This window comes from Rhincodon typus, chromosome 3 (assembly GCF_021869965.1).
Source record: "Rhincodon typus isolate 14 chromosome 3, sRhiTyp1.1, whole genome shotgun sequence".
In the NCBI taxonomy this organism is placed as follows: domain Eukaryota; kingdom Metazoa; phylum Chordata; class Chondrichthyes; order Orectolobiformes; family Rhincodontidae; genus Rhincodon; species Rhincodon typus.
In genome coordinates this window covers 83,646,120-83,666,948 of record NC_063334.1, presented here as the reverse complement: position 1 = coordinate 83,666,948, position 20,829 = coordinate 83,646,120, and the positions used below count along the sequence as shown (strand labels likewise).

Here is a 20,829-nt window from a genome sequence, read left to right as displayed (position 1 = left end):
TAGATAGATAGATAGATAGATAGATAGATAGATAGATAGATAGATAGATAGATACCAGGCTGGGCGCCTTAACATCAAAGTGTGTTACATAGTTAGATATTCATGGTTGATTCTTTGAAATATATTTATTTAAACATTTTATAAGAATGTTTGTCCTTGTGCATCCACTGATGATTCTTCGTGTAGTATTTCCATGGTTGTAGATTGTTTGTCTAAATGTGCCTGCCGTGCTGTGATCTTCAGGGATTGTTCCCGCGTCCCCTGGTGTTGCGATGTAGTTTCGGATCGTGTGGGCTAGATGGCGCTGTAATTCGCAAGCACACCATTAGCCGCAGGAGTAGATGGAAACACTGTCTCATGCTTTAAGATTTATTTTAAACACTTTCACGCATACGTTCAATTATCCAGATGTTTTCGATTTTAATACAAACACAGCCCAGTTCATTATATCGCGTTTGCTCTCCCCCTCCCACCCGCAAACAAATTCACAGTTGATGTGAATCAGAACGTATTAGTGTTGTGGCCCAATTTTTGTTTAGCTGTATTAGATTTTGTACTAAAGAAAATCCGCGGCTGTAGGCATTTGAAACATTATTGTCCCACCTGCCTCACAATGGTTAAAACTATCTTAAACAATAAACACACTTGCATATAAATCATGAGCATAGAATGCTATTGAAATAATACCGCTATATATAAAACAGATCATTTTCACCTTCTGAACATTTCCCGGTCCAACTGTCCAATTCATATCTCAAGCAACCTGCAACTTACTAGATAGCAACATTGTGGCAAAAGCCTGTTTGAGATCTGCATGTTTATTTATTGAGCGTTTAACCATGAGCTCAGTATATTTTTAATTGCACTAGAACTTTTTCGACTAAAAGTCAACTAACGCTGCCCAATCGAGCGCTAAATACAATATTTGCCTGCAATTGATAAACATGGAAGTAGCTTCCCGTACAGAAATGCATCAGAGTTTGGCAAAAGTGATTTGCCAGGGGGTTTGCAGGAACTAATTGTGTTTATCGATCTGGCAGGAAAATTCGATTTGTAATATCAAACGAAGCTTTGAATAAAGATCGCAGAATTAGTCTTTTCGCGTCGGATGTTCACTTCAATATAAAAAGGAACAAGCAAATAAATGGGAACGAGATTTAGTTTGAAGTAAATTTAAATCATATTCGAGGGTCAGAAAAAAATGACCAACATCCACGTTAGGGGCTTTTAACCAATAGTTTGAATATATACGCAGTGGAGGGAGAAACTGTTTCATTTTTGCACACATTCAATCAAATACATTGTTATTAAAACAGATTAGTCGGAATTTTGAAGTAAAAGTTCAATATAGGTATGCTACAATTTACATGTAGCAGTTGTAGATCCCTGCTTGTATCATTTGTAATTCAGTTGTGGCAGAAACGGGCGACTTGTACTGTTTCAATGAATTAGCAATCAATCTAACTTTCAAACTGTTTCGATCAAGCTGTTTCATTGCGCTTGATAATGTAAATAGGTATTTTGTGCGAAATAATCGAATCCATTTGTCAAATATTATGTTTAAATTCAAAAGGTATCACCCGTTATTTTGTACAAACATTTATGACTGGCAACAGAATATGTTAACACCACATACTTTAAGCGCGCTGTTTTTTTTTTTGTGTGGCAATTTTGAGTTCCATTTCGAATTCTACCCCTCGTTAGATGCAGGGAACCGAAAACAAAACAGAACGGCAGCAGTTGCGTTGTAACTAGATGGCACTGAAACCCGCAGTAAAGTGCGGGCAGAGCAGTCAGAGTAGTGGAGTCGCGTTTGCAAATGTCACAGCTCGGCAGCCGCGAAGTGCAGCCTCAACTACGGCCAGTGCACACCTGCACACCAGGCCTTCCTCTCACAGCAACTGCCAACTCTCTGGTCAGCAAAGCAAACACAGGGTTAATTTGATTTATTGGACTGTTAAATATCCTGTTAAGAACGCTAAGCGCTAAAATTATTGTTGGTTATAATTTTTGTATATAACACATATCAGATACCCTAATTAATATTAGCAAAAAAATTGACGAGACCCATTAATTCAATATAGATTTCTAATCCAACGTGGAAGTGAATGACAATCTCCTTTATTTCTTTTGCCAGAGTGCGAACGATGTGAACACGATTATCATCCTTAAATAAATGCATCAAATCTTCATTTTAAAAATTTAGCGATGTAAAAATATTACTTCTGTTACTTCCTTTCTCCCGCGCAAAATTAGTTGATATTATGTCAATGGTTAAACTATAGATTTGATGAGATATGTCCAAAACTAAATGGCTCGCTCTGTTGATCACTGCGCAGAACTGAACTAAATAGACGTGGGGTATTTTGTAAAAGCACTGAGTCGGAAAAGAGTTTGGAAGAAGTTTGGAAAAACTTCTGTTCTGACCGATTTATTCAGAATTTATATAGTATAATATCATAACAAAATTAACAACGAATGTTTGTGGTGAATTCTCAAGTCATCCGAATGCAGCGGCGTTTGCTCAAGTCTTATAATTACTAATCAGAGTTTAAATTAGGTAAAGGTGCAATTAATAGGCATTATTAAGTTAACCGCTATAAGAATAATGTTATTCCGGGCAGCATTAGGAACGCTAAAATTAGTGTTCTGTTTATGAGGAGAATTTGCCTTCCAATTTAAACGTGGATTTTCTGTTTGAGATGAAACTATAACATCTTAAGATTGATGTTATCAGTTATTGAAATCCAGCCTGTTCCAATGTTTTATTGAAATCAGAGAATAGATAACAACCGTTGTGAAACATGATTATTAGACAACAACATGTTAACTATTTCGGCCTATTCCATGCTAGATATGTACTTTACTGACGAGATAATATTAGCATGAAAATAACACATAGTTTGTTTTTTTTACTGTAGAGTAGTGCGAGGTAAATTAATTATTTAGTTATTATAATATAGATGTTGATGTGACGCTTTCAGTTTGACCAATTTATAAATCGCAATTAATTTATTAAGTTTTGTTTTTCATAAATTCATTGGTTTTGAACGCGGGTCATATGCTTGGTAAAGATTTGACATATGGTATTGATTTTCACGAAAGTATCATGGAAGCTTCTCTTTGTATAGCATCACCATATACTGGGTAGTTTGCCTTCACTAAATAGAAGCAAGTCCATCTTTGACGTTGACAAATGGTCTACTCAGAACTAGAGCTATTTAGGGATGACTTTGAAGGGTTGCAAGAGGAAAAGTGGCCAGGTGAAAAGGGTTTAACCAGGTTCAGTGGGAAGATGACAAGGCTGTCTCTAGTCAAAGTCTGTGAAGCAAGATGTGAAGCTAATAGAAGAAAGGAACTTTGGTATTTGAAGTAGCAAATCACCGAGGAAATAAACAGAACAACAGTACTTGTTGAAAAATTAAATATAAATCAATGCTTAAAACTCCTAAAGCCGGTGAAATGTTATCTCAGTGCTCAGGACTTAATTTTTTTAGGACCAGGAGTAAAATACTGATCTGTTCACTGTGTAAGATGTAAATGTTTCAAACATTGTGACCAATTTCCAGTTTAAATAATGAATTCACTTCAAGACTGATATGAAATTATAACAAACGCAATTCAACAGGTCACTATATAACTGTATTACTGAAAATTAAGGTAGGATGCTATGCAATATGTTAGAATCTTCAATTTGCATGATTTTAAAACATAGGCAAGGATAATTATGAGTATTTTGTTTTTCGGGAAAGCAAAGCGCAATAACATGTTTGCATTTTATGTTTGAAAGCAAGTGACTGACGCTCGGGAAATGAAAGAAAACAACCAGAAGGGGCTGAAGATTGCCAATCGTATTTTCTACATAGGTTTTAAGTGATGGAGGAATTTGGGCAGTTTTGAAGAATCTAGGTAGCAATTGGAATGTAAGAGGAGAAACAGGCAAAGGGGAACACATTAGATATTTTCTATTTTATTTTTATTTTGTGACTGAATCTTGTTGGGTTGCTGTCAAGATGTGGATATTTAGCATGGGCTTGATACGGACGGTGGCTCCAGAGGCTCATCTCCAGGGGGCTTTAATTAACAAGCTGTCGGGAAGCTGAAACTCCCATCAAACATTTCCTGCCCAAAAGAAAATCTGCTCACAAATTCCAGGTGTAATTCATTTTTGGATGAAGCAAGTTCACTGGCAGCAAAGTTTAATTTTAAAACTTTGTATAATAATCTCCAATAATACTCTCGCAATTGTGATACATATTTTCAGTTCAAAGATTTTGATGGTATCTGAATGGGAGAAGTTGCCAACAGCAATAAAGCGCTTGGTTGCGATTGTTTTGGAAAATACAGCGAAGACTGAACGCCCAAGAAAGGAAATGAAATCAAAAAGAAGAAATGTACACCACGCAGGCGATATAGAGTAGTCCAGGGGAGTAAAATACAATGGACTGCAATAATGACGAAGGCAAACGGAGAGAATGGAAACAAAGGGGACAGGCGATGAGGAGGGATGAGAAGTGAGAGGTGTCGCAGAATCAGACTACTTAAAACAAATAAAATAAACAGAATAAAAGAAACAGAAATGATAGTAAAAATAAGGCTAAAACTCGTGAGAGCTACAAATACAACCAAGGCAAAAGGGTAGAATGTGGCGAAATACTCTGTTAAAGTATGAATGTATGTGAAGAACATGTTATAAATTATGCTGTACAGTACATATTAAACTTTAGATAGTTAATAAAGTTTAGGAATTGAAAATATTACTTGCTTCGGTCCCTCCTTATCAGTGCAAGGATGTAAAGACCTTGTTCCCATCTCCTCTCCCCCACCCCGCCCCCCCGCCTCTCTCTTATTTGCCAAGAGATCTGCGAAAACTGCCGAATTCATGCAATGCGCTGTCCATGGTGCTACTCATCCAACACTCAGTGCCTGAGATCGCAATAACTGAATATTGTTTGACGAGCATTCATCACTAATTCAAAACATGCACATCTCGTGTTGTACTTGTTAATATTTCCACGCTCCATCACCCCAAGGTTTTCTGTTTTCGAGAACTAACAACAGATTTTAAAAAAAATTAAATGCCGCCATTTACTTTTTAGATAGACGCAAACTGCTTGTGATGACAATTTCTGCTCAAATAATATATTGCATCAGTGTTCTCAGTTATGTTTTAGAATTTCACTTCCAAATCCCCTTCTTTTACATTCGTTCATTTGCATGTGAGGATGTATTAACGTGTTAACTTTGATTTAAACCACACTAATTAGTTGTAGCAACACTTTGCGGTTTGCACATTTTTTACGAGTGCAATACAATTTATATTTCACAGGTTATGTTCTGTATAAATTCTGTAATATAACAGACAAATAAATAGCCAAATGCAATGGATGGAACAAATAGCAAATAGCGCAGCTAATATAAGTACAGATAATATACCCATTTCTGCACTGTAGAAATTGATTTATTTCAACTTGTCTATTGAAAACGACAAAAACTTGGCGCACGAAATGTCCATGCGAAGCAAGATACCCTAGGACTAGAGATCGCTCTCACATATAATAATTGAATCACTTTCTGTAATTTCAGCACATACAAATGTAGAGAGTGCAATTTGGTGCTTTACTCACCTATAGCATCTATATTTCGTCTAATGTTAAATGTTTCAAGGTATTTTTCTTAAATCATTACTTGATACCTTGATCATCGCTCTAAATATTTGAGTAAGTGCACTCACTGTGGAATGTCTCTATAAGCTGATGTCGGCTGTATAACTAAAACAATGCACATAAGCAGAGATGACAATCATAAGGGAAAACTTAAAATTGCATTCAATTGTGTTTCTACAAGTAATGTCCACTTCAAATGCGCTGGAGCTTAGTAAAGTAAATCCATTGATTAATAATATGGATGCAAGTAACCGAGTTCATGAACAATGAGGTACAAGAGTCGAATGAAACCTTATTGAACTACGTAGTTCTGAATCTTCATCGCCTTCCATTGTTTTCGCATTAAATTTCCAACGCTCATAACGAGTACAAAAGCACTCAGAGGTCTTTTTGTGCAGTCGTCGTGTACCTCTGATAAAGTTGCTTTTCAAAAAAAAGATCCCCAGTAGTTGAGTTTCAAGATTAGTTCTTTGTGGACAATAGCACCTGTGCACCAAAATTATATGGACTCGTGGGTGTTTAACTTATGTTTTATTCAGGGGCCACTGTGAGTTGAACAAGACGTCGATTTATTTAATTCTAGTTTGAAAGTTCAGGCCCAGTAGTCCGCAGGAAATCAATGAGTAGATCCAGAACTATTTGACGGAAGTTGGAATGAGTTGAGTTGACATCAACCTTGACCCTGGAGGAGACGATCGTTGGATCATTTTCATTGTATTTGTAAGTTTGGTGTGAAATACTCTAAACATAAGAGCGAATGCAACTTATTTTGCGAGAATTTAGCAAGAAACCAGGTTGGAAAACGCTCGACATTAAAACCATTATTACTGGCATTTGTGATTCTTCGAAATCTACTTTAACGATTTGTTAATGTTTCAATCTATTTAATAGAATTAACAAGTTCGTGCAGAGCAAATCAAATGCCTCGTGGAACTTTTACTCTGCTTTGAGCGCGCGGGAAAACCGACCTGAAAACAGATTCAGTACAGTCGTAACAAACTAGAAGCTGTGCAGATATGTCTGAGTACTGGCACCGAGACAAAAACTTCTCACTTAGATGGGAGCTGAGCCGGCTTATGGAAAGAAAGAAGGTAGTAGTGGTGTTATGAAGCAAGTCTGGCCTTCAGTCGTGCAAAAGAAGAGCAAACACATGAATTCTAGGAAAGATAAGACGGGATGTGGGCGGAGGAGAGGACAGAGAACGCTAGTTTGCAGAAAACATTTTTTTAGGAGACAGGTGCACCTGCATAGCAGCAAATAACCAACAGATGCCCTTTGGCTAATACTGCAATGTTACATTCTATAATGACTAAGATTTCCTCAGAACCAAATAAATGCATTACAGGAACATTTCTATCCAACATTGCGCAGTACCCTGTGTACGAATGTGAGTTTTCCCAATATAAATGTTAGCAATATCAAGGTTCTAAACAGATTTGCCCTATTAAAGTAGGGCAATCAACCGGTTTTTTGAAATAGTTTAATATTGACAATATATTTTCCATACAAGCGGGTATTTTGATACAGTACAGTACATTTCAGGATCTTTTCCATATACAACATACAACAGGCGTAGCCCTTTTTAAAACGAACCTAAATTAGTCGGCTGCTGATATGTCAATAAGACTGAGAACAGCTGTTGATCAAATATTCACCGCGGAATAAGGTTGATCAGGGTGGCCCAAACGGAAAGAGGGCATTTGAGCTGTTGATCAATTTCAGGACAAATATCCTGCTGAGCTATTCTGAAATGTCGCCAAAAAGTTAAAATTTGAGCTCAGATCCAAATTAAGTTTGAAATAAATGGGAGTTAAAAATACAGAAGTTCAGTGACACCTCAAAACCGTGTACCAGAGAGGCGCACAGCTACTTGGCGTGGGTGTAAAGAAAGACTATCAATAAACTGATACCAAACCAGAAATAACGTAGACGAACTCTGGCAAACGATTTGAAAGGGTCAAAATACGGAAAGTCAGTGCTCGTAATATGTAGTTATAATAGTTTTATTTTAAGAACTAATAGCGATGATGTTTAGAGATGGGGTGGGGAATAAAGTTTGGCTAATTCATAATTATTACAAACAATGTTTTGTACTTTACTTTTGTAATGCCACATCTTATTAATTTGAAAAGACACAGCATACATTTTCAGTCGTGGATCAGAAACAAGCAAGTTTAAAAATTGATACAGACTTTTTTTTAAAAAAACGTTGCATATCTAAAATGATATGTTTTAACATTTTCTCTATTTAAAAAGAGAATTCTTTCAGAGTTGTAAAAGAAAACAATAGGAACGATTGTAGGGAGATGTACTCAATAGGGAGCATATGGAAAGAAATTATTCATCTAAAATTGAAACATTAAACGAAGTATATAGTCAATATCAATTAATAATTTCGTAGTTTTATAAATAGTTAAACATGGTGGTAAACGAATATACTGTTAAAATTGTTATATAAATAACATTCTGAGATTGATTCGAAAATAAATATGGACATGAGCCTGGTGTAATAATTATACAGCTATTTCATTATAAAGTGCATATGTAGTTAAGATTAATCATCACATTGGTTTGTACGAAATGACACATGTAAACAGATTGCATCTGGTTAGAACTGCTATTTTATTCTACGAATCGTATTTTACGGAACTACTTTGAAGTAATAGCAAAAGAACTGAAATCCCCACGTACATTTTAATCTCTATTATTATCGACTAATAGATTTCAGTTACTAAGAAGCGATGTAAAGGTTTCTACATCTCTTGAAGAGACACACATATTCTTTTTTTCTCTCCGAGACAGAAAAAAAAACAAATCCCCAAGAAACTTTATAGAGCTTCTTAGATTTTCCTTAGCATACGTGATAAAACATTGATTGTTGCAGCTTGGTGACCCATGAAATTTGGAGGTTAGTTTTCACTTCAGACTATAGCATATAATTATGCAAATAAAGAGCTGTCACTGATCTAGTGAATAAACTCACAAACATGAAGAGTGCTAGCATCCAAAAAGGTTGAATCTTAAAGGTGAAGCTTTTGCCTCTAAACCTATGCTAAAATCACAAGTTAATGTTAGTAGCAGTCAGACGTATGGGGTAATTGGTATTGGAAGATCTACCAGAACTTCTAGTGTGCGCTTCAGTAGCGCCTGTCAATCAATTCGTTGAGCATTAATCTATATTTTTGTGTGTTTTAACTGTTCCGATTGTTTATTGGAGCGGGTTCATCAGTGTTCTTCCAAAAAGAAAGCTCCATCTACAATCTGTTCACCATGTAATAATAACCTTGATAATATTCACGTCGGGGATTTTTCACCAGCACAAGACACGAGCGCTACCATCTTTTATTATTCTCCTTATTAAAGGTGGCACAGAACTAACACAAATTCATTTTGAATTTTCCTTAACTATCACAAAGAAACTTTCAATCCTTAACAACTTTCAACAAGTGATATGGACCTATGGATCATACCTTATTGATGTTCAAAGTAACGAATAACATACAATTTATTACTCGAACATTATTCATAAACTGAACGCTGTATATGGATGTAATCTGAATTTCAAAGTGTGCTGCACAATTTGTTAATCCGATATCATTCAAGAAGTTCATTTATATTAGCCGTTAGTTATTTGTTTTGCTTTGTTAGTACAGGGTTAAAGATTCCAAAGAGGACGTTTCTTTCTGTGTCAATTTTGGGGTCACAATGTGTTTTATCTGGGTCTTTTTTGTGGTAAAGAAATGAACACCTGAGAACAGTTCAGCAGATGTCTACAGTAGAGCAACAGAACGAAATGCAACCTGTCCTTTGCAGGTTTAGCGAGCATATTTATTATTTAGAACACTTTAAAAAATGTTGCTATCTTCCGTTATTGACAGTAATTTTACTCTAACAGAGCGGACATGATGCCTACCAGATTTCACCAGGCTGCTCCATGCATCATGACAGGATGAGTTAAAATTATTACACAATGGAATTTCATAATAGTATTGACTGGAAATACAAGCTTTTCAGAGCATTTTTAGAGGGGCAGACCACTCATGCATGTATTCCAAATCATACATAAAGTAATGTGGAAAATATAGCTAAAAACTGTTAGCTATAAATTAATTCATATTTATATAGGTGATTGAACTCTGACATACTGCTTCAGGCCCATAGGTCATTGCATATTGATAAGGGTCAAAGCTTCTCCAATCTTGAGGCCTGTTATACTGTTAGAGATCTGTGGGCGATGGAATTAATCCTAAACTGTTTCCTGCAATAATCAGTGCTTAATTTCGGGTATAGAGAAAGTAACGTGGACATCTTTTATAGACCTATTAAAAACGTCAAGACTTATATTTGCTCTCGATGGATGCTCCCATTTCCCATTAAGTGTTGCAAGGCTGCGTCAAAAACTGACCCCCTGCTTAAATCCAAATGTTTAAGCATTTGTGTACAGTATATTTTCTTTATATTCACCCTTATCAATTAAAAGCTTGTAGTACTTGTGAGATTATGTCACGAAACAAAGCTCGTTAAACTAATTCTGGAATTTGATTCAGGTTCACATGTGGATAACCCAGTTTTCCTTGGGCGTGTCAAGTCCAGAAAAGCGAAAAAGCTTGTCCATTCCATCTGACTCGTTATACTGGTAGGAAATAAGTGGGCGAGATACTCGAGTATACTTCAAAATTGAAAGTTTATGTTATTTATAGATGTTTAGAACATTACTTGTATTTAAGGCAAAACCAGGAATTCTGGACAAAAACACGACCATTAAATTCTGACCACCAAAAGCAACTAGCTCTTCCCAGTGTTGAATACGAGAAAGTGATTTTATCATCTTTCATCTATGGACATATTAAGTCTATACTTTATTCCTTCAAAGTCACCACTTTCAAAGAATATGAAACCTAAAATCTAATACACTTCGAAGTAAATATTAATTTTGGCTCAATTTCCAATGGTTCAACTTTAACATTTCATGGAAACGAAGGGAACACTTCTGGCACTGCAAAAGATAAAGGGAACCAAAATGATATTTTCCTCTTTATCCAGGGTAAAACGAAGAAAGGACTCCAAGTCTTTGTTCCCAGTAGCAACAAAAAAAGACTAGAGGGATTACAAGTTTTGAAAAAAAAAACAATCCAGACGCTGGGCGTTAAGAAATAATTGAGTGGAATGAACTTCCGTTTCAATGATCCCATCTGATGATGCTCTGTAAAAGTGCCAAACCCCTTTCATCCTGAGCTCAGATAACTGAATGTCCAGGTGATCTTACTTCTGCTTCCATCTTCCAGACTCAATCTCCCTCCATGTGAAGTATGCCATACGATGGGCCTGGTTAGTTTACTGGATGTCACAAAGACTCGAAAGGTCACTAATTTGAAGGCAAAATTAAGAAGCCGCTCTTTTCAACACTTGTGTGAATATTGGCATCCTGTCTGCTATCCAAGATGACTAACTTTGCTCAGACTCAGGAAATAACCTGACAATATGAATTATCCCAACCAACTTACCAAACCAAGATTCAGCAAAAGTCTCAACTCCGAAGACTTACTCACTTTCCTAAGCCACTTTCCTAGTTGTTCCTTTTGAGGATTAAGGAAAATCACACCTTATCATTGTTAAAATGTTTCGGGATTTTGTTGAAAGGATTATGATTTCAAGCACACTTTGAATTTCAGGGTATATCTTTGTTAGAAACGAAAATAATTATTATTCTGCAGTGATACTAACCACTTGAAGTGGTTATATATAGTGTTCACTCTTACTTGTTATCTTAGGAGTATTGTCCTCTTAGTTTCCATGATTTCGAATGTTCTATTCAAGAATTGAGCCATGTCTCACATCAACCAATTACTCAGTTTTCTGATCGAAAGTTTTTTTTTAAAATACATGAACATCACTGACATCAAAGACACTGAAACTAAAGGGAGAATAAACCTTTATTAGGATTCAGCTTGTTTAAACATTGTCATTGGAAAGTAAAATGCTTTAAAATCTGTGTCATCGATACAGCTTGATAAAATGCAGAGTTTGAGTTTTGCGACGAAGAATGCAACTTTTCATTTCAGTGCCTCAGTTTCATAAGATGGATTTCAAAACTATCACAAATAAAAATCACAGCTCCGCTTTAAAGCTTTTTTGGTTTGAAAATTCATTTTCCTTTACATTTCCCCCCATTGCCCTGGTTCACAATTGCATGGAAAGCTCCTATTCACTTAGAGCTGTCAGTCATCCTCAGCCTTCAGCGTGTCGAGGTGATTTCTTTCATTTATGATAGTTTTCAAAAGTAAGCCTGTAATATTTCAAAATCTGACTAATTACATTTGCGATTACAAATAGAAGCGCAACGTTTAGCGCTCAATATGAAAGGGGCCCGACAGTGAAGCGGATTTTTAAAATGTAACTATTACATCCTTCATTGCTTTAAAAAAAAATCAAGTCTTACAAAGTATTTGGCTAAAGGTTATATTACAGGTTACAATTTTCTCTCAGTTTCGCCTTGATGATTAGAATGCAAATCAATTTAAATCTAAAAATTTTATTGACCATTCCTGCATTTCCTGGACTAATAAATAACAAAAAAAATGAAGCTTTTTTTGTTATATTTGGAGATATATTGATGAGTCAACACCGTCAATTAAAATGCTCGATTTGGGGTTAGCATAGTTCATTTTGCAATTTTCACACTTAAACTCTATGCACATCTAAAGAATGGCGTGATAAAGCACACGTTCTGCAGGGACCAGTGTCATTTTGCAGAAAGTGCTGGAAATGTCAAATGACTTTAAACTCCAATCAAACCTCCAGCTGGAAACCACCTATCCTGCTTCTGTGGGACTGAGCTGTACATGCGCAAAAGGAGAGACCACAAGCTTCCCCTGGGCCCTTTTGCCTATTCACATAACCTAATCGAGCTTTCCAGCCATTCAGAGTACTGGCGCATTATAAACTCGAACAAATCACTTGAATTAATCATTTTGTATGCTGCTTTGCACAAATTCGTATTTCTCAAACTTTATATTGGTAAATATTAAATCAAAGGCACAGATTTTAATTCTTGTGTAGCGTTTTAGTGGTCCTTCTGATTTATGTCTATGCAATAACAGGAATTTGAATATTCTAAATAATCTACTCTTTGTTTTGTATTAGGTCATGTTCTAAAGCATGACAAAAGTCCCAATTTACTAATGATTAAACAATATAATGAGTAATTACTCTAAGGATTTTTGAAAGCATGTCCTAAAACATACTTCACATTACTCAAATTTTACCATTCCTGTGTCCTAGATTTTAGCAGAATCCCCAAGCTACTCCATAGCCAATGAATCACTTCTCTTGAGTAATAACAAGCTAACTGTAAATCTGTAAAATGAACTTCCACATAGGATGATCGAGCAGGACCTAACTAATATTAACATTAACATTTTTCTGGTATTTTGCAATTTGAGTGTCACTTCCTTTCATAGTAATTTCACAATTATTGTGATATTTGAGGAATTAAAATTGCTTTCTAATTGTTACAAAAGTGAGACGTATTTAAAATGGACAATGAAATATTATTTAAAACAAGGATAGCAATGCACATTTATGAGTTCAAGAAACTAATATATATTTTGAATTAAAAAGGTTAAGTGCTTTTAAAATAAATTGTTTAGTAACTAACTAAAAAAAAGACATTATAAAAGTTCAAACATCGTAGAAAGAAAATATTTGCCGGGATCTTTCAACTATTTGTTATGTGTTTTTAAATGCTCTAAGAAAACAATGTTATGATGGCACCATTATTGTACTGCCCAATCTTCAATCTGGTTTTAAAAACTCAGCTGGTCATTTCTGGGGATTAGCACACATATATTGATCATATCACATATTGGGTACATACCTTCTGATTAATGTCTTTATCTAATATTTTTTTTAAAAAAAAGATGGCTATAGTTTGTTGGCCAACAGACAGAAATTTACAATGAATCAAATTTACTCAACGTATCTTTAAACATCCTCCAGCTTTAAAAAGTACTGTCGGTTTATCTTGTAAAACAAACATATAATACAATAATACAAAGCTATTTTTTAAGCAGTTACAAAAAGTGACAGCTGGCATCACCAAAAACAACTGTCATCTTTAGCGACTTAAATGCATTTGAAGTCCCTTGAAAATTATGACAAGACTTGAGTATGTGAAAGGAAATTGTTGACTGACTGTGATTCTCGCCTATTTTAAAAGCTGCTGTATATAGGGCGACAAAAGAAAGGCTGTCTTTTTAATGAAGAATAGTTGGCAGGCGTTAGGACATAGGGGAAGCTAGTAGCCCCATGGCATTAGCTTAACGCAGGGCTGTGTCAGGGCAATTAGAGCCGCTCTGTGTTGCACTGTGCAGAACTGCTGTCACTCTCGATCTGCACACCAATCGGTGGCACCAAATCTGAGCTCGGGACCACAGGAAACACAACCGGCAGACCCATATTGCTTTGACAGTTGCGCTCATCTAGAAATAATGCAAAATGCTATTCAGATGTATACACCATGACCCTTTGCTCCAAGAAGAAAACAATCTAATGAGGGACTGAGGTACTGCCAGCGCAAAAATAAAACAGAAGTATGACATTTTGCTTCATAATTCTTCACTTTTCTTTCGATGGGAGCTTCTTGTTGTCACTGTTGACTTAGATTTTGCTTCAGTGTTCTGTGCCTCTAAAGCTTGGGTAAAATACTTGAAAATAGAGTTAAAACTCTTCCAAGAAGTTAGTTCATGTCGTTCTGTACCTAGAATGGGTGTAAAAAAATTACAATTAACAGCTGTAGCTTGTGTGTAATGCTAAAATTTCATAGAGAAAATCCCTTTCCAATTAAATGGTTACTTTTTGTGTTTTGAATATGAATCAACTCATCTATGAGGCCATAATATTAACAGATTGATAACATACAGGTGACAAGCAGTGACTTTTTAATAAAAAGAATCATATCTTTACTTGTAGCTTATCTAAAATATACATTTTTAGTAAAAGACAGCAAATCTAAAAACCTAAAATTCTGTTTAGTGAGAAATATTCATATTTAAATAATATGTTGATACTCAGATAAACACATTCATAAAATTAGTTCAATATTGGTGACGTGAAAATCCAAAAGCTATTGAAAAATAGGACAACAAACTCCCCAAAATTGAAATGGTCTTGAAAGATGGCATAACCATAAGGTTAATTCAGGATACACAAAATGGAGGAGCTTCTTGTCACAAGGACTGAACACAAGCTAATCCAAACTATAACAACATACTTCGTGAACAGTGTCATTGTATAATACCAAATTGCTCCTGTGGCATTCTTGGAGCTGAAATTCTGCAACGGTATATAGAGTGTTGTGGAGAGAGAGAGACCACTGAGGTCCACACAATTTCAGTCCACCTGTCTCACAAGATCACACAGATCATTTGATACTGGAACCTTTTGTATGAATAATTTGTTTTACAGTTGACTCCAAGTACCTTATTTAAGCAGAACTGCATCATAAGTAAAGAATTCCAATTTGACAAACCACATCCTATTCAGTCTCATTGTGTCGAATTCTTGATCCAAGAATAGCTGTGAATTACAAAATCCTGATCCAAGCATACAATGTCCTGTAGTTATCTGCTTTTAATGTACTGCACATGAAATTTGGTCAATCCATTGTCAAGTTTCATCCAGAGACAGAAGCACATTCTCAAAGTCTAATTACTTTTGTGTAAAACAAAGGATTTTGTTAACTGTTTTCTGTTTTGTTTATGGTGAATTACCAAATGAATGATTAAATGGGCTGTGGCACAAAGATTAGCAAATTGACTACTTTTATCTGTGGTTTACAGAAATCCTGATCCAAGCATAATCCTGATGCAAGTGTAACATTTACAGGCAAACTAGTTATGTGTTTATATGGATTCAACTGCAATTTTAAAAACATGTCAGTCTGTGCATTAATTCTATAGCACAGGAAGAGCCTGGACACTCCTAGAAGAAAAGGTGCAACTTCATTTAATTAAAAAGAGAATGGTAAAGGAACAACATAAATCTTTATTTAAAAGGAAGTGCAATTTTAGAAAGTTTAAAGACTATAGCTGATATTGGAAAGTAGATTAGCATTTTGCCCAGTAGCAGTTGGTGAGTGCTATTTTTTCTCAACTGAAATGTTTACATGTAGGTGAGGCAAAGCAGGCTGGTAGAGACAGACACTGCCATTAACTACCAGTGTTCATACATCAGTACTCACAAGATGGCAGGTCTCAATCTATTAGTGTATTTGCATCAATTTTGAAATAAAAAAAGGTTATTTTTAAATTTGGTGCACTGTAGTTTTCAACCATTTAACTGACAGACAGCAAAAATGCTGAAATAGAACCATACCACTCTTTTAAAGGATGACTAGTTGTCACCTGAATGGTAACAATTCAGATTCATAGGAACAGTCTTCATTTGTGATTAACTATTCCAGATAATTAAATGCCTTTCTCACTCAAATAAACTGCTTGTTGTAAAATACAGTTTCCAGTCTTAAGGTCAACTATCTGTAAGCTGTAACAGTGACTGACATGCCAGGCTTGGTTCGTAACAAAGTATGCTGTTCTATCAATTAAGGCCATTCACGACTAGGCCTAAGCTGTGTGATGTGGGTCAGTTCTTTTGAACATAAACTGGACTAAACACCAACATTTCAGGACTGGCTTGGAAAAATGCAGCACAACTGTCAGTTAATAGCAGCAAGTGATTTTATCTATTGCTTACAGGTGTGACACAAGATGCACATGTGTGCGACTCTGCTTGAAGAATCAAAGCAAGAGTTTCATGTAATTCAGTCTGCATGATCAGTTCACTAGTCTGTTCTAGGATTATTCAATAGTTTGCTGAACCAAACATAGACCATATGTCACTGGTAATTATGAAAAAAAATTGTGCATGTCACATCAAGGAAGAAAGAACAGGAAAGATGTAGTTTAAAGCTGGCAAGCATATGATATTTAAAGGTGATTTCAATGATACACGTGACAATTACACAAATCTTAGTACAAAAGAAGTGTCAGAGATCACAGCAACAATAATTCACTGAAGTTAACTAGCAAGGCACAAGCAATACATCTGTACAGATTTAAGCAATACCACAATGACAAGTCTGTGAATCGAAGTGTTATGGTCATGTAACACTTGGAGTATCAACATACAGTACAATATAGTCACTAATAACAATCTGAATCCTCAATTTACTGAGCTTCCAATCTCAACCTCATTTATGTGAAGAATGGACAATCAGAGGCTGTGTAGTGCCCACCCATCAATGAGAAACAGGGAAATTAGAAGCAGAAGCCCTTGGTCATTTTCACAGGCTATTTTGTGACCAGCTCAAGTGACACTTGCAGGGGTTTATGGACCCTGCTAGACTTTTGGCTGCATTGAGGTGTGGCCCAGGAAACCCCAAAAGAAGAGAAGCCGGAAAATATTTTTAAAATACATGGAAATTTAATGTCAGAAGCAAGAGAAGATTGATTCATTTGTTGAACATGCATAAATCTCTCATATAAGGAAGTGCATTACAAAAAAAAACTAGGTACTGAGTTATTTACATACTAAATTAGGATAATATTCAGAGTCAACAGAAAAAAGGCAGATGTATTGGTTGGCTAAGTATGCTGAAAGATAAACAATTCAATACTAGACTTTAAGTTCTGTTCATAGATCACTGTACGTGGAGTAGTAAACAAAATACAACAGACCTATTAGCTTTGGATCATTAATGCCTTTGATGAACATATCACATACATTACAATAAAATATCCTTATAATCAACCGCACCCGATCACTCCATCAGTTCAAGGTAATGATGTCAAAATCATTAATTCTTCGTTGTGAATCCTAATGCATCAATAACGGAGAACACACAGAGCTGGCATCTAGACAGAAAGCCTGATGTAAAATTGATTGAACCCATCACATATTTTGAAACATATTGTTCTTAGACATAACATTTTCAAAAAAAATCCAGGAGAAATTTCATGACAATTTATCTCATCTGAAATTTGGATGACCATAAAAAAGTGTTTTATAACATATTTGTGTTTTCAGTATCGTGTAAAATTCAGATTAGATTAGTTCCTGCTATTTTCTACATTCTTTTTTACATAAAACCCTTGTTTTCTCACAGGTTGAGAGAATTAACAAAATACACATCAGATCTTAATTTTAGCTACTAAAATCAGAAAAAGAATTACCTTAAAACATTTACTTAGATGACATTGATGAAGTTTTTATTCCAAATTCAAAGCCATTTTGATTTGAAACAGATTTCAAATATAACCATGTGATAGTGCAACTATATTCATTTATTTTCCAGTGCTTCAGCTCTCTTACAGCCTTTTCAAATAATTTATTTATTTTCAATAATATGCCCTATTCTCTTAAAATCCTTCTGTGCATTTTTAATGTTGACTATTTGAAGACACCAAAACAAATGTCTTGTACCACAGAACATTTCTTTTTTATCATATATTTATTGAATATATTTGCATGTTGTTATCTTGTTATATTTTATACAGTGTAAAAATATAACTGAAGCCCTCAAAAGGTTAATCACTAAAATCTGAAATCATTACCATCTGTCCAGAAAAATTCAATGTAACAAGAGTTTACTACTTTCTAGTTGTTCCCCTTATGCTTCTGGAGATCGCTGTGGTAGACTAATAGAAGTTACCAGACTGTGAAAATAAATTAGACAATATTTTTGCTAGACATGATGAAACATGATGGCTTAAAATAAGAATTTACACTTTAATGATAGTCACCATTAAAAAGAATGATCAATAACAAGTTTAAGTTTAGTTGCTTTAAGGTTGCTCACCTAATTATGTTTAAGTTCTCATTTCAACAAAAGTTAGTTTAGCACATTCATTTAAAACAATACCAGTCTGAAAACTTTATAATTTATTATAACATAAAAATATACATTATTGTTGTAAACAACTCGTAGTAGGTGAAGTTTCACTTTAAAAGTCAATTCTAATGTATTACATTGTTGTGGTATTTTCTTGTGGAAGGATAGAATTGGCTGAAGCAATTTCTGTGATACTGACTGTGTGGGTTCAATGGGCACAGAAAGAAACCTTTGTTTGCTATAAATTTTCCCCTTTTCAAGACACCCACCCTCAGGGTTACATTTTTTTTATGACTTTATTGCTCTACAAATGTCTATACACTGATGGTGCATGTGTTGACCTTCTGTTTATTAGATTGACCTCTTGCTAGCCTGTATTAATGAATAATACTGATAGAAAATAAAAAGAGGGAAAACCAACAAGCTCTCTAGGATTTACGGACACTATTGGTCACTGCCTTCAGTCAACTTCATAGAATCAAAGTCTTCCAATTAATACCCCCAATCTAATATCTCTTACCCCTTCTAATCTTAGAAGAATAAACATTCTATAACTTACATATCTCAGATAAGTTATTTATAATTTATAATCCAATTTGAAGCTCTTTTCGATTTTTTTGCAGGGCAATGCAATCAATGGTTTCTCCAGCCTTCCCAAGAGTGCAGTGGCGCGGTACTCCAAACCATCACGCAGTTTCAAGTAGAGCAAGACGCAACCACATGCAACAGAGTTGCAAATTAATAAAGTCTGCCAACAGGTCTGGATTATGCTAGGTACACTCACGTAAATTAAATGGACTCATTTGCTTTAAAAACAATGATGTGCAGAATGTATTTGGTTGGATCAGTATCATGTAAAATTTGAAAATAACAAAATAAAATTCCTCAGTGTGAAAATAATTTCTGCTTATAGTTGATTTAATAAAAAAAAATCACTTACTTTGCTGATGTTAGGTATTTGTGAATATTATGTTACTGATTATTCTTATTGAATTGCTAATAGCATCTTTAATGATGAAAGATTCTGCCTAATTTGAGTTTTACCCAAATCATTGACACATACGTTTTTATATTTAGTTATCAAGGAAATACTTTCATAATTCCATCAGCAAATGTCAAACAATCACCTGCTCATCCTACTAATATGCATTTTATCACCAGAAGAACAAAAGTAATTTCACAAAAAAGAACAATTTGTGCTTTTCTGGGCGACAGATTCTAATTATGCTTCATCTTCATTTATTTACATATGACTGCAGTTTATAGTAAGGGAGAAATACTCCTAGCCTGGGGCCACATCTCTTCCAACAAAATGCAAGTGATTCGAAACATTATCACAAATATTTTGACACTAAACTACTTACTATGTTGCAAAACAATTTGCTAAAATGCTTTAAACATTAAAATGTATCGGAAGTAATTTAAATGTGTACCCACAGCAAATGTGAATCCCAAAATCGCAAATGTTAATCGCTAAAAAATTGAAATACTTACACGGTATTTTGTTCAATATTTAAATAGAGACATTCACTCATTTGAAACAAATGAAAAATACTGCATTAAAATGGTGGGTAGAGGAATTTCATAGGGATACACTGAATAATGTTAACAACAGAAACTTCTAGACTTCAATTGTAGTATTGCCACAGGTATGAGTATAGTGTTCTGAGAAGAGTGACAACTTATTGTGGCAATTTGGATTCTCCAAAACAACAACTTGTAGTGAACTGTCCATAAGCTTAAATATGTTGAGTGCAACTATGACATGATCAATGTTAGCTTGCTATCAGCTACTGTTCTAAATTCAGATCTACTGAAAGAGAATGGCCCTTCTGGCTATAGACATAGGATTAATACGAATGGGAGCAATGGCTACTGCTGGGATTGCAACTAGCTTCCTAAAGAAGAGGCGGCATCAGCTCAGAGGAAGGTAATTCCAGAACTAAAATATATTTGAACTGCTGTGTTCATCCAGCCCTGCAAAAAAGCCTCTCTGCTCCTATGATGCTGCTTGGCCTGCTGTGTTCATCCAGCCCTGCACCTTGTTGTCTCGGATTCTCCAGCATCTGCAGTTCCTACTATCTCATATTTGAAGGTACTTCTGTTGAAAGAAAGGTCTTGGAATACGGCGAGAAGGCAAATAATTTGGGATGGGTTCCGAAAAAAATAGTATGCTTGCCGGGTGCAATGAATTCTTACTGTTCCTAAAATATGAAAATGGATCATTTTAGGCTGATTATCCACATGCAAACAATGGAAAGATGTGTTAAATGC

The 20,829-nt window shown here is 35.1% G+C and overlaps 1 long non-coding RNA gene across 2 annotated transcripts in view; it reads left to right on the top strand.

Annotated features, from left to right (window-relative positions):
- Positions 1-19,455, top strand: part of LOC125482776 — a 25,850-nt gene extending 6,395 nt beyond the window's left edge. For both annotated transcript variants that reach the window (XR_007261747.1, XR_007261748.1), the window contains exons 2-3: positions 10,214-10,302; positions 19,179-19,455. This is a non-coding gene — a long non-coding RNA (uncharacterized LOC125482776). The remainder of the gene's footprint in view (positions 1-10,213; positions 10,303-19,178) is intronic.
- The last annotated feature ends 1,374 nt before the right edge of the window (positions 19,456-20,829 follow it).